We start from the raw sequence: 15634 nt of genomic DNA, 5'->3' as shown, positions 1-15634 counted from the left end.
AATATTCTTGTACCTGGAATGTTGTATCTTGGACCTGTCGTGCGTTAGGTGTTATCCTGGGCTGACGTGCGAAGGCCCCCTGCTCCATGCGGATCGGGGTGCCACAGGGCATGGTATCAGAGCAGCCAGGCTGGCATAGGTTATCCTAGTATTAGATCACCGCTACCATTAACCGGTAATGGCCCTAAGGGATTTGACCCATCCCTGCATACGGCATGGCCACTGTTAATCAACAGGTGGCACAGTCGGGACCGACACGTCCTCACCCCGCTGTCCCCGCCTAGTTACCCGTGGCACGAATAGCAACCATATCCTTTCGGGTCGGCCACACCGCTCACCCTTCGCCATTAAGGGAAAGGGGCCACACCATGCGGGCATGTCTCGCATAGCTGCATATAAAAGCCCCCTTTCCGCTCGCCGTATCGCTCACCCCTCAGTCAACCATGTCCCTGCAGAGAAGCCTAGCTAGTAGCACTCCAGCCATGACTGGCACCTTCAAAGCTCCCAAGTTTCACAGCCGCACCGGTGCCGTCAACCACACTGGCTTTCCACCCCTTCTTACTGAGATGCTCACCAAAGCCTTTGGCTGCAAGGCTAGCCCCGATTACCTGGTGTTCCAATCGGCACCCGTCCCTCACCTTCATCGCTTCGATGCAAGAGTGTGCATCAGCCTAGCAGCAAATGGCCAGCCGTTCGTTTTTTAGGGGAGAGCTATGCCTACCTCTGACTTAGCCATTCAGGCCGCTGGTGTGGAGGCTATGCTTCACCTCCGAACCAGATACCCGCATATGGCAGCAAGGCGTGATTTCTGCTTCTACCCCATTGTGACAGAGGTAGGAATGCAGCCTTCTCCCGCTAGCCAAGGAGATGACCCCGCAATCGCTCGCCTGGTGCAGTATATTACCGCCCAGGGGATGATGATTTCCCAGATGCTTGCCGAGTTTCGAACTCTGGACAACGATACGGTGCGAGTCGTCAAGGAAGCCTACTGTGAGGCTCGTAAATTCGCATCTCAAGTCATTTGTCCAATGCCATCCGAACCAGTGCTGTCCTCTCAACCCGTGTTGTGGCCTAGACCCAACATCGTCACCCTCGACAAGGCTCTTTTACGGATCCACCAGCAGCATTTGCTAGGATCAATTTCAGCCACACCCCCAGCAGCCAAACCCCAACCCATAGTAGTGTCGGATGATGAAGATGGAGATTGGCTCAGTCTTCGTCCTCCCGGAGAGCCCCAGCAAGGCAAATCCTCTGCATGACCTCAGTCAAGCAGTAAGATGATCAGTCTGTCAGTTCATCCTCGATATGAGGGTAGAACTATGTATCCCTAGATAAGTTGCTTCGTTTAGCGCGTAGCGCATTTGTGTTCTGTTGTCTGCTGGTACTGTTGTAGTCCGTATGCTGTGTTCTATGTATGTTTTTGTGCTTTTGTTTTTGTGTTGTTTTTTCTTGTCTCTCTGTCAAGCAGAAATGTTTGACAGGGTTGACACTGTGTTGCTAACAAGATTTTAATTAGTAGATCACATACACTAAATTAACCCTGACTCGTCTCGAGTCTATAATAAAATGTGCGCTGGTGTAGGTATATGTATACCAGGAGTACATATACCCACTAGCATTAAAACACCGTAGAATGATTTTGCCTGGTGTCTTTTCCGTTGCATGTTTATTGCCTCTGTTTGTTTGCTAGTTTAGATTTTTCTGCATACTGCACGCATACCCGGTTCACCCACGAGTACATCCGGGCAGTACTTGGGGAAATGCAAAGTCACATATCCCTATCTATCTGTGCATACGCCGTGTGCCGGATTTCCAACTCTAGAAACCCCGCAGAGGCATTTCCGCTTGGAAATTCCTTGTCTCTAATTCTTTTTCCTGATTTCTTTTTCGAAGAAACACTGCCAATTTTATTTCACTCGATCCAGTACATCTACCCCGATACAGGTTTCACCCTTGATCCTACCTCGACACCTACGTTTCGTGAAGGAATCCGCGATTTTTTTTCTCGGTGCCCCCAACTCGTTTGAATTTAAGCAAAGGGTTAAAAATTAACCCCGAGGTTTTTCTGCGGAGTTGTTATTCTTTCGTTTGTCCTGTAACCCTAGGAATCTCGAGGACGAGATTTCTTTTTAAGGGGGGAAGAGTTGTAACAGCCCCAAAATTGGGTTATCAATTTTTGTGCTGTTATTCTCTCCTGGCACTCACTTTCAAAAATTTCTCCTGAGTTTGTTGGATGACTCTGAGAAGTTTTGTCATTTCCAACCTTTCAAAACCTTGCTCATGCCTTTTTCAGTGGACAAGACCTCATTTGCATCAGCTCAAATCCTTTCAAACCCTAATTCCAAATTTTTGGAAATTGGATATGTCCTTTGTGCTTACAAAGGAGCCATCATTTTCCTTGATCTGTTGATCCTCCCAATTGTTCCCAGAGACCATTCTACCTTTCTGAAACTTGGATATGCAAAAATATTGCCAAGTCCCATGCAATATTTTTGAATTATGATTTATTCCTTTTCTTGCCTTTCCGAGGAATAAAATCCAAAGGCATATCTAGCCATCTCCTAAATTCATGAGAGTTGGTGGAGTTGATGCTTATGCCTAATCCAAGCTCTGGCAAGTATATTGGCCATAATTAAATAAGGAAAATTGCCTTTTCCTATTTAATTCCAATATTGCATTTCTCCCAATTTCCAAAGGAACTACTATTTTTATAGCAAAGAAAATACCCACATAAATTGTGGAGCTTGTACTTGCTATAAAATCACTAGTTCCATCCTAATATCATGATTCCACAGTTCAAAATTTGGCACATGATCCAATGCAAGTTTCTGCCTTCTTTGAAATTTTGCAAAGGAAGTGCGTTATTGCTAAGTCCAATTGAGCTGCAATTTGGCAAGATGTTTAAAATTGTTAAATAACCCATGGATACCAAAGATGAGCTCAATCCATTCAACCTAGCTCCCTGTGCAATGTTTCAAAGTTTCTGACCAGAACACAAGTTTGTGAAGGAAGTACCATCATAGTGTTTCCAAATGGATGAAACTTTTCCATCCTCTCAAGTATCTCAAATCATTATCCTCCACCCAAATTCAGTTCATTTCATTGAACTATGTGAGCACAGGAGCAATTCTTGTTTTCTGTCCAAATTTTCAGTTTGTGAAGCAAGTGTATTTTATCTTGCTCCATTATGGCTGATAATTTTTCCAGGCCTTCTCCTACTCATATAACCTATCTCCACAAGATTGTGGCTCATTTCACTTGACCAATTGCCCTGAGGATTTTTCTGAAGTTTTTGGAAAGAAATGATAGCTGTGAAGCAAGTACCATTTTGGTGACTCCATTTGGTATGAAATTTTTACAGCATCATGTTATGTTCAAATCATCAGGCTTTGCCAAGTTATAGCCCAATCCATCACTCCTAGTGAGTGTTTCATCATGATTTAGTTTCTGGGTTAGTTTTGGTGGTTGTACAACAACTATGGTAAATAGTTGTCCATTTTACCTCAAAACTCCCAGGACCGTAGTCCTTTCTACCCTAAGCCTCCCGAACATCAAGTTTACCATTTACCTTCTCTAGTTTAATCTCTAGGATGTAGCCAAGTTTGCAACAACAAACTTGTGGAGCTTGTTTCACTCATCTCCATTTGTCTCTGCCCGATCTTTCACCATGGTAACACTCCACGCTGGAAGGACTACGCGGTAGACATGAACTTAAATCGGTAAAAACCCCAGAGCGCGCCATGCCAGTGGTGACTACATGGGCAGCCAGCCAAAACGGTGGTCTAGCCACTGTTCGCGTCGGCATCGCTGCTCCGACCGGCTCTGGCCTCGCCATTAGTGCCCAGCAGTTCCCCCTCGGTGTCGTCTTCCCTCTTGACCTCTGCCCCCTTCATTTTCTTCTTCGGCGAGCCGTGCCAACAACGGAAACAGTGCGCTCTTGTGCATCGTCGCCTTCCTCCCCAGTGTCCTCTTCCTCCGTTTGTCTCCGAGCGCTGCTCGTCTCCGTGAGCCTCTGGCACTCGTCCACTTCCCTCCTCGTCGGCTCCCCCCTCCCCCCCCCCGTGACTGCTGCGGGCGGCAGAGCCTCGGCTAGACGCGCTCGGCGGAGGCCAGCTCGGGCGCCTTTGCCCCGGCTATAAATAGCCCACCCTCGAGCCTCTAGAGATCATCAGCAGCCCCTCCCCACTTCTCTACGCCTCCCCAACCCCTCCTCTCATACCCGGAGTCGCTCCTCGACCTCCACCGTCGCCATAGCCGCCACCTCGGATCTCGCCTGATTCTGGTGATCCCGAGCTCCCCTCGCCGTTTCTCCATCACCTCTGCATCCCCCATGCTCCGACGAGCCTCCCCGTGGCCTCGGCCTCTCCTCTTCCCCACCGTAGCCCCGTGTCCGCCGGCGACTGAAGCTCCTCCCTACCGCGGGCCTTGCTGCTCTCTCTACAGTGCCTCTCGCCGGCAACAAAGACCTCCGTCCGATGCGCCTCTCCGCCCTGATCTTCTGGGTAGGTCATGCGCCTCGAGAGGTGGCCGGACGCGCCGACAATGGCCGTTGAGGCGATCTCGTCCCTCGGCCTCGCTCGATCACGAGCGGGAGGTTGAAGAAGCCAGGCCAGGCGGGCCCTTTCCCGCGCGGCCCCACCTGTCGGCGACCGTAGGGCGTGGCCCCGCTGGTCACGTCGAATAAGTGGCGGCGCCCGCTGAGAAACCGTTTTCCGTACGCGAAAGCGTATTCCGGGAACTGCGCTTTCAGTCGCCGAAAGTGTATTCCTCCTCTTCTTCGGGCCAGAATGCGCTTTCCTCTCTGGAAAGCGTATTCCTGAGAAAGACGCGATCTATTTTTCTGCCAGGGGCCAGTTTGTAATGATTTTCTTTACAGATAGGTCCCTGGTAGTTAAACAATCATATCTTTTTACCCGTAGCTCCGAATCAGGTGATTCCAAAGCCCACGTCTTTGTTTCGTCGAGCCCGTTCCGTTGATATCATTTCCATAATATTTTCTCACAGTGAAAATGACCTTTTTGCCCTTGCCCGTAAAAAGCCCCCTCCGAGAAGGAACTGTTTCCGGCAAATCTTTTCGCGATCATTTCGCACTTCTTCCCGGAGTATTTGTCGACCCCCAGGCAAGCCAACCTCTTATCATGAGCCCCGAACTTGCATGTTGACATTGCTTGAACCTTCTGTGTGTAGTTGCAGTTGTTTCACATCATTTTCGTCTGCAGTTATTATGCCTGTTATGCATGCTTCTGTTTTCATGATATCTTTTGCCATGCTAATTAAAATGTTGTTATTGATAATGCCATGTCACTACTCTACTTTATTTGCATGTCATCGTTATACAATGTTATGAGGATTGTAATGCACCATTGATATGCTATTACTTGGTATTGTCATGTTCTTTATGCTATAGCTGTGCACTTGAGTAGTTCAATATTTTGTTCATGCAATCGTATGTTGCATCGTCATTGTTGCATTCATGTTCATGATGCTGGAGAAGGAATTAAAATGACTTAATAATAACAAACCTCCTCCATCATCGATGGGATCGAGTCATAGTGCCACCAAATCGAACTTTTTCAGTGCAGCCACATTTGCCTTTGTGGGAAGGCCTTAATGCGAGCTATTGTCGTGACCTCTCGCCGGTGCCTCCCACTAGGGAAGGTTATGGGCGTGCTTACCCTGATCAGGTAAGCGGACATAACCTTGTGTGCTCGTTTTTGAGATTTTTGGTACCAGTCCCCGAGTGGGAGTTGACCACGACGGTGGTCGGGGTGTCTTTGGTAGACACGGGGCCACCCAGGACCAGCCCGTTGGGGATTGGGTCGGAGTGGCCGGGAGAGTGTCATGGCAGTAGGTTTGTTTCGTCGGAATGCCATTGGTCCACCCGAATGGGATGCCGAGGCCATGGGTTCCGTGGTGTGGGTACAGTGTGCTACCTCTGCAGAGTGTATATAAAGTCTATCGATAGCAACCGTTCATAGTAGGTCCCACTATCAGGTCTTGGTCGAAATGGAGGACAAACCGAAATAATTAAGTTGGTAAATAAATATGTGATAACAAGAATATGGTAACTTGAACTATGAGATAGTCGTGAGAAGTCACGACGATGTTTTGATATGATCACGAGACGAGGTCACGATAAGTGTTGGAGACCAAGTGTTGGTCATGGTTGTGATCGCCGGAAAGATCACCATTCGGTTGCGAGGCAACCCGTTGGTAAGAGAGTCCGAGGGACTCGGTGCACAAGTTTGGTTGCATTGCATGAGTAATATGTTGCATTTAAAAACCAAGGCAGAACACAAGATGATTGCATAAAGTTAACATATGATGTCTGCATTGGATATGATCGGTATTTTATTTTCAGCATAGTTTCATGATGTCATGCCATGCTTTGATTTATATGTTAAATTATGCCATGACTGAGATGATATGCTTTGCTATTGTCATGTTAGAAGCATGTTTTGATATGCCATGTTATTGCCATGTTAGTAGATGCTATGATGTGGTTCATGCTCAGTTGATCTATATCATGCCATGTTAAGTAATTGATATGAGATAGGTTGTTGCATACGCTTGGTTCTTGCCTTGTCTTCTGCTTGTTTGGATGCTATGTATTTGGTTGTCTTGCAAGTACATTCAATGTACTGACCTGGCGTGTCATGCCAGTTTTGTAGGTCGTACCCGTATTGCTTGCTTGATCCGTCGCGCTAGGCCGTAATCTTGCCAGTCCTGTGAGTTGTGGAGCCCAGCCAGAGTTGTTATGCTTCCAAACCAAGACTTCCGCCGCCATTTAAATAGACTTCCGCTGTCAGTTTATAGCCTTAGGGCTATGCCAGATGATTGTATTCATCAATGATGTACTCTTCTATACATGTATTTGATGAATATTCTTGTACCTGGAATGTTGTATCTTGGACCTGTCGTGCGTCAGGTGTTATCCTGGGCTGACGTGCGAAGGCCCCCTGCTCCATGCGGATCGGGGTGCCACAGACATGTGTTCAATGCAAAGCGTGAAAACCGTGATGCGCCAAAGAGGCTCACCGCCGATGAGTTGCAAGTGAAATTAGAGAAGGTCACTCATATTACACCAGGAAACCATCCTGGTAATGGTAGCGGGAAAAGGAAGCGTGGCAGGGTAGAAGCGAGATTATTGTTTACCCGCAGGTCCACTTTGTGGGACTTGGAGTATTGGAAAGATTTGGATCTGCGGCATAATCTTGATGTGATGCACATCGAGAAAAATATATGTGATAGCATTATCGGCACACTTCTTAATATTGAAGGCAAGACGAAAGATACCTTAAAATCTAGGATTGATGACACACCTGGGTATCAGAAAGGATTTGCAGGTGCAAGATGAAGGTAAACCACGGGATATGGCACCAGCTGTGTACGTCTTGGACAAGGTAAAAAGAAAAGAATTCTGCGAGGTCCTATCACATGTGAGATTCCCACATGGATTTGCTTCCAACCCTGAAAGGAGAGTTAGTGCAGATGGAAACAAGGTACAAGGGTTGAAAACTCATGACTGCCATGTCCTACTTCAAAGGATTTTACCTGTTATCCTTAGAGGATTGGGCCGCCCTGACTTATACAGAGCAATTGCAGAGTTGGGACAATTCTTCAGGGAACTCTGCAGTAGGAATATCAGGATAGATGCTTTGGAGCGTCTTAGAGACAAGATACCAACTATCCTATGCGACCTTGAGAAGATATATCCTCCAGCCTTCTATGATGTGATGGTGCATTTGGCTGTTCATCTACCTGATGAGGCACTACTTAGAGGTCCAGTACAGTATGGCTGGATGTACCCTATTGAAAGGCGGCTAAGCACTTTCATGGGCTATGTTAGGAACAGAGCTAGACTCGAGGGTTCCATTGCAGAGGCCTACATTGCTATAGAAGCGTTGACATTCTGCTCAAAGTACATTGAAACAGCTGATCAGCTTAGCAAAGAGGTGGGTGAAGACAATCCCGGGCTCAATGTTTTCGATTATTCTGTTCAAGTTACAGGGAAGAGTCGACAAGAGGACAAACCTAAAGATTTGGACAAAATGGTTTGGTATGTGTTGAATAACTGTCCTGAGATACTACCTTATATCAAGTAAGTGCAGTACTGCAGCATATACATCGTAATCTACTAAACTTGCAGCACATTCTTATATATTTAGATGTTTGACGCTATCACTATGTTGTGCAGCATCTACAAAGAGGAGTTACTCCCGCAAAATCCAAGAAACATTGACAAAATGGTTATGGCAGGATTTGCAAAATGGTTCAAGAACCATGTAAGCTTTTGAAGTGCACTGTAAGTTTTTTTAATATATTGAGTACATAAGATGATTAGCTTGTCTATTTTCTAACCATAGGTTAAGAAGATGCGGGAGGATGGGCAGGCAGTTGACGATGCCCTTTACTCACTAGCAATGGGTCCTGATACTCGGGTAAGACATTATGAATATTGCGTTGTTGGAGATGTGCGCTACAACACCCTTCACGAGACGAAGGCAGGAAGACACAAAACAGTGCCATCATGAGCACGGATACATATGATAAAGAGACAACTGAAATGTATGCTAACATAACAACCATTGTTCAGTTGCAGTATATCTCCAGTTTCGAGGATCATCGGTGTGTGGTTCTGTTGTGCTGTCGTTGGTATAACCTGTTTTCCAGGATCGCGAAACCCAGAGCTGATGATTATTTCAAATCCATCAATGTCAAGGCGGCGTACCAGACCAACGAGCCTTTTATTTTGGCAAATCAAGAAACACAGATATTTTTCTTGGAAGACACATTTGCACATAGCGATGACTGGAGAATATTGCAAAGGTTTGAGCAGAGGAATTTGTTTAATGAAGTTGCACCACAAGATGATGCTTACACTGCTCCTGATGTACAAGATAACACAGATGTTCCAAATATCTTTGAGAACCATCACATCAATGACGCCGGCGAAAAGATTGCCTGTCGTGCTGTGGACATACAAGAGTTGATCAAGAAGAAGCAAACGTTCGAGGACGTTGAGGACGAAGAAGATGACACCGTGGGGAATTACGATTCAGACTGATACACATGGCGAAGATGTTGACGCTGCTGCTGCGGATGATGATTACATTGTTTTTGTCGTATTTGCCTGTCAGAAGACGTTTTTTTATCTACTATATGAAATTGTGTTTGCTATGACAACTGAAACCTGATGAAGATGTTGTTTAGTATTTTGCTGTGAGAACATCACTTGTTATGTATGCCGATTTGTGTTTGGTGATTGTATGACAACTAAAACATGATGACATTGTTGTTTAGTTGTACTCATATTTGGCTGTGAAACTTGAATTTGATGACATAGTTTGCTGTTGGACTGCAATTTGCTTGACGTCTTCGAATGAGAACAAAGCTGACCTGACAGGGCCTCTGCTATTTATTTATTTATATGAGCAAAAGGGGATACCCCCTGATTTCCATTAATAGAAATCATTAGATGTTCACAACACTACGCCCAGCTTGCTACACAGGTTTCATTCATTACTAGTTTCAGCAAAGTGCTCATGTCGTAGCCACTGAATACATTATGAGTGCTACATACACTGAAAATAAAGAGACAATCATCCTACAGAGCACATCGATTTTGCCCATTATCTTCACAAGCTCTTTCATCTCCTCATTGCTGTCAAGGCCGTTCAGCAGCTGTTGCTTGGCCATGATCAGAGGAACTGCATCTTTAACCTTCTGCTCTGCATCTTCCTCTTCTACCGTTCCTTCAGTTACTTGTCCAACACCCCAACCTGCTGGTATTGGGATTCGTCGGCTAACCAAATAATCAGCGTAGTTGCATTCCCCCAAATCAGCAACTTCCCAGAAATACAAATCACATGAATCTGCCCTTTTCTGCACAAATCAAATTGGAAGATCATCAACCAAACTATTAAAAAAAATCAGCAACTGAAAGCAGCAGAACAACACTTAAACATATTATTACCCCATGATTCGGGCATTTGTAGAAGACTCGGCCAGGGTTGCAGATTGTGGTTGAGACGCGACGGATGACTGCGAGATTTGCAGCAGTGGCACCACACCAACGGCAGCGGGTTGCGATGAGCAATCGGCTGTGGTGCGCGTGCCAGCGGGGGTGTGATGAGACCCACAGGCGATGGTACGGGTGGCGACTTGGCACATATCTGGTTGTTGCCTGCTGAAGAGCAGGTGGACGAGGAGCTAGCGGACATGGTTGCTGCGGCCAGAGCTTCTGATGCTAGGCAGAGTAAGTAGAGAAGAGGAGAAGCGAACGTTGGATATGTCAGTTTCATTACTTGCAGAGTAGCATAGCACCATATATATTCATAGTCTAGGTTTGGATTCGAACCAGCTACAGGAGGGACCTCCTTGTTTTGCGAATAAAATTATTTCTCCACCTGACAGCTGGGACCCACCGGCTGTATCTTCGCATGAAAGGAAGTGCCGCCTTGTTTTGCGAAAAAAAATATTCATCCCGTTGTTAGCTAGGACCCGTCAGATTTGGTGACTGACTTGTGGGCCTACTAAGCGGACGTGTACGCACGGCTTTGTCAACTTAATCAACAAATGATTCTAGCAGCTGGACTGTTGGATGTTAATCGAACAGCCGTGCTCCTTCTTCAACCTCTATTCTTGCTCTTGTCTCCCGTGGGCGGCACCGCGGCTGTGCTGCCGCGCACCCGAACCAGTGAAGGTTCCCACTCCTCTCCATCTGCGACTCCACCACCCCGTCTTCCCCATCTCCGGGTCGTTCCAGTCTGGGTGCGCTCGGCACGGTGTGGTCAACGTGGTCAACAACCAAGAGTCATCGGAAGATGACTATACGTGAGAGGCTGACAGTGGGGACGCACCACGCCCATGGACGCATGCATGCAACCGAACGCGGCGAGGTCAACGTGGTCAAGGAACGACTTCCATCGGAAGTATACTATACGTGGAGAGTCTCAGCTGGGTCCACGGCCGCAGAAAGTAAGTGCCTCCTTATTACGCGGAAAATAATGATTCCTCCAACTGACAGCAGGGACCCACTGGACGGGCCACCGTATTTTGCAAAAAAAATATTTGCCCGCTGACTGCTGGGACCCACCTGACGGGCCACCGTATTTCGCAAAAAAACGTTCCCCTGCTGTCAGCTCGGACCCATCGGAAGTGCCTCCTTATTACGCACAAAAAAATGAATACTCCCCCGGCTAGCTGGGACCCACCTTGGTGGGAGGCTGACTTGTGGGCCTACTAAGTTGACGGGGACGAAGGGCTTTGTCAACTTAGTCAATATGAACGATTCTAGCTCCAGTGACCGTACGATGTCCATCCAACGGCCGTAGTGCTTCTTCAACCTTTGGTCTTCTTGCTCCAGCCGCCCAAAGCAGCGCCGGTCGTGCCGCATGCTCCTGCCTCCCATGGCCGGCTGTGCTGCCGCGGAGACCTCACCGCCCCCTACTATTCCCACCACTGGCCAGGCCCTGCGGCGACGGCAGCCTCACATTGCAGCCGAACCAGTGAACCCTGGTACTCCTCTCCGCGCGGGCTTCCGCTGCCGCGTCTTCCCTGGCTCCGCATCGTCCCCTTGCTAGGCCTCCCCGTCGTCCACCGCTGTGGTGCTCTCCGCGCGGCGTGGTCAACGTGGTCAAGGAACGACTTCCATCGGAAGAGTACTATACGTGTAGAGGCTGACAGCTGGGTCCACGGCCACATCCCAGTTTTTTTGTGATTTGCCAAGTAATCGCTTTGTCTGGCCTGTTGGACTGCAAATCTTTCAAGACGAGGAGAGCTTTCATTCGGCTGGCCAAGAAAATGGCCCATCAGTAATGAGAAATGGGCTGTACATTTTTTAAACACATCAAACCGGCAATTAGTTTCAAATATCTTTTTTTTCATTTCGAGATTTTAAATTACATTAATTTTTATTCGTGGAGAATTTGTTGGATTTTATATTGATATACATTTATTTTTAAAATCAGTTTGAATGTGAGTCGAAATTTCGGGATTAAAAACAGTTCAGTGCCTCCTTATTACGCACAAAAAAATGAATACTCCCCCTGTTAGGTGGGACCGAGTATAGTGGCAGGCTGACTTGTGGGCCTACTAAGTTGACGGGGACGGAGAGCTTTGTCAACTTAGTCAATATGCACGATTCTAGCTCTAGTGACCGTACGATGTCCATCCAACGGCCGTAGTGCTTCTTCAACCTCTGGTCTTCTTGCTCCAGCCGCCCAAACCAGCGCCGGTCGTGCCTCGTGCTCTTGCCTCCCATGGCCGGCTGCGATGCGGCGGAGGCCTCACCGCCCCCTACTACTCCCACCGCTGGCCAGGCCATCCCTCTACTCACCCACACCCCCTGTTATTCTATGGCGATGGCAGCCTCACACCACAGCGAACCAGTGAACCCTCGTACTCCTCTACGTGTGGGCATCCACTACCGCGTCTTCCCTGGCTCCGCGTCGTCCCCTTCCTAGGCCTCGCCGTCGTCCACCGCCCTGATGCTCTCGGCACGGCGTGGTCAACGTGGTCACGGAACGGCTTCCATCGGACGTGGACTGTACGTGGAGAGGCTGACAGCTGGGTCCATGGCCGCAGCAAGGAAGTGCCTCCTTATTACGTGCAAAATAATTATTCCTCCACCTGACAGCGGGGACCCATCGGACGGGCCACCGTATTTCGCGAAAAAAATGTTTGCCCCTGACTGCTGGGACCCACCAGCTACATCTTCGCACGCAAGGAAGTGCGTCCGGGCAACAAAACGATTCGCCCCCCTGACTGCTGGGACCCACCAGCTACATCTTCGCAGGCAAGGAAGTGCCTGACAGTCGGGACCCACCTGGTCGAAGCCTACGTAGCGTTGTCATTCTAGTCGCGAACGTGTATGTACATATATACTGGTGGATGTAGAGGCGCGCACGTGTCGTAGTAGAGGCGCGTACGTGTCGTAGTAGAGGCGCACACGTAGCATGTACACGTACGTACAGCGGCCAGGGTGCAAGTAAGAAAATACGGCCACGTATGTGTACATACAGGCGGGGTCTCAAACGCCTACTCGCGCATACGTACGGCCAGGGCTCGTGTACAAGGCTGGGTCGGAACGGAGAAACAGCGTCGTCGTGTTCATGGGGAGGCAACAGAATGCGTCGTGTTCATGGGGAGGGGTGTGGCGTACCACAAAACAGAGGAAACGGACCTCCTACGGTCGAAACGGGGGTCCTGTTGATCGGGAAGAGTGTGGCGTACCGCAAAACGGAGGAAACGGACCTCCTACGATCGAAACAAGGGTCCTGTTGATCGGGAGGGGTGTGGCGTACCGCAAAACAGAGGAAACGGACCTCCTACGGTCGAAACGGGGGTCCTGTTGATCGGGAGGGGTGTGGCGTACCGCAAAACGGACGAAACGGACCTCCTACGGTCGAAACGGGGGTCCTGTTGATCGGGCGGGGTGTGGCGTACCGCAAAACGGACGAAACGGACCTCCTACGGTCGAAACGGGGGTCCTGTTCATCGGGAGGGGTGAGGCGTACCGCAAAACGGGACTCCACGGGATACTGTTCATCTCCACCGACGACCTCCTCCAGCCTCCACGGGCTACCGTCGACCTCCTCCAGCCTCCACGGGCTCCTGGTCATCCAACCTCCACCGCGCGCTACTCCACCGGCTACTGTTCAACCAACCCTCCACGGGCACCCCTCCACCGTCTACTGTTCATCCAGTCCTCCACACCATGGGGTCCTGTTCAACCACCCCTCCATGGGCACCCCTCCACCGTCTACTGTTCATCCAGCCCTCCACCACACCACGGGGTCCTGTTCATCCAGAGGCAACGCCACCGCTCACTGTTCATCCAACCCCCCCCCCCCCCCCCCCGCAACGCTCACTGTTCATCCCAGAGGCAGCATCGACCAGCTTCAGTTAGCAGCAGTAGCGAAGGAATCGCTCGATCGGGATCAGTTAACAGCCATCGATCGATCGCTCGGGTTCAGTAACGCGTGGCCTGCAGTGCAATCGCTCGGGTTCAGTTAGAGCCCAACGCCTCGCTCGGGTTCAGTTAGAGCCAACGCCTCGCACACACCCGCGTACGTGTACGAGAGAAACGCGCATCGCTCGGCCCCCGACCTCCCACCGTAACCGGGAACTCCCCGAAATTTTCGTCGCCCTCGCTTCTACCATGGTTTTTCCGTCATGGACGGCCCAAAGAATTTCATGCAGCTGCGTCTCCGGCCCGCCCAGGACGAAAAGCCCATTTTCTGTCATGATTTTTTGTCATAGAAGTAGGAGCCCACCACATCTATGATGATACCGGGTTTTGTCACAATTATCATCATCGAAGTGTCATATGTATGACAGAAAAAAAATTCGTTCGGCCCAAAATGTCACGGATGTGTCTTCTTTTTGTAGTGAGCAGCGCAATGCGGGCAGGACATTGTTTTCGAATGAATGCACTCGTGTTTTGTCCATGCATTGTATAAAAACAGAGCCGGGACAGAGCCGGTTTGTAATATAATGCTTGTTATGTTTTAATTGTTTCCTCCTGTGCGGCCGTGTTGTATGAAATTTGAGGGTTGGCCAGTCATCGGCTTCTGCCCTCACGTAGATAGTATGGAGGTGTTCGGGATGGAATCTAAACAATCTTTATCCAATTATATGGTCCTTGAAGGAGTTGTTTAGCGCAACGAACCAGGCAATCAGACTATGCGGCTTAAATGCCCTCACTTAGCCATAGGAGTTTTATAATAAAACATGGGCGCAACCCCTGGTATACGAACCAGGGTGCTTGTCAGGGCCTAATCTGGAAGTACCGATCCTTCGCGGAATGCGGAAAAAATCTCCAACGATTTGTGACCTCCGAACAGCTGACTGGCTCTTGCCGCATCATGACAGTCAGTTTTCGGCTTTCTCTACTGAGGTGCTCATCCGGTTTAGACCAGGGCACAATCGCAGTAGTTCTCCCTTTACTACCCTAGCCAATGTAGCGGAACGTAGGGTAGCAAGACAGGAGCCGAGCAACCCAACTATTGACCAAAGACATGATTCAGAGCCAATGCGTATAATGCTAAATTCAGGGTGCCGAACTTATCTATAAGAAGTGTTCGGACTTTGCTGCCGTATGATGGGGCGATGGGGAGCCCCTGGCGAATATGAGACGTACCAAAGTGTACGGATGCGGTCGATAAGCAAATCGAAATAAAATGAAGTAAGAAGCGAAAACCACAGAAACTGGGCCGCAAACCATTTTGATTATAACTGTATGGATACGTCAAGGTGTATCTTGTACAAATAGTGCGATAAGCATCCGGGCTATTTAACATGCCGAAATCAAGAGGACGCAGCGTGCGGGTCCTGAGAAATAAGTAGAAATACCGTCAAGAAGAACGTATAGAGGTTACCCTACACACCACTGCTGCTTGCCGTCTTTGTATGTCGATCCTTCGAAAGGACCAGTGATCAGGCCCATGGAGAAAGGAACCTGAAACAAAATAAGAAAGAAAAAGGTGAAAGTATGTGTGAGTCCGGGGTCAGTCGAGCCGTACTGTGGACCACAAGCTATGCCTCCGTCGATGCCCATGGGATTTTGAGTGCGTAATTATGCGCGCGTGGTACGAATGCCACTACTTGATCAGGGCTGGGACAGAGGCCG

Source organism: Aegilops tauschii, chromosome 7 (genome assembly GCF_002575655.3).
Source record: "Aegilops tauschii subsp. strangulata cultivar AL8/78 chromosome 7, Aet v6.0, whole genome shotgun sequence".
Taxonomy (NCBI): Eukaryota; Viridiplantae; Streptophyta; class Magnoliopsida; order Poales; family Poaceae; genus Aegilops; species Aegilops tauschii.
This window is presented reverse-complemented; position numbering follows the sequence as displayed.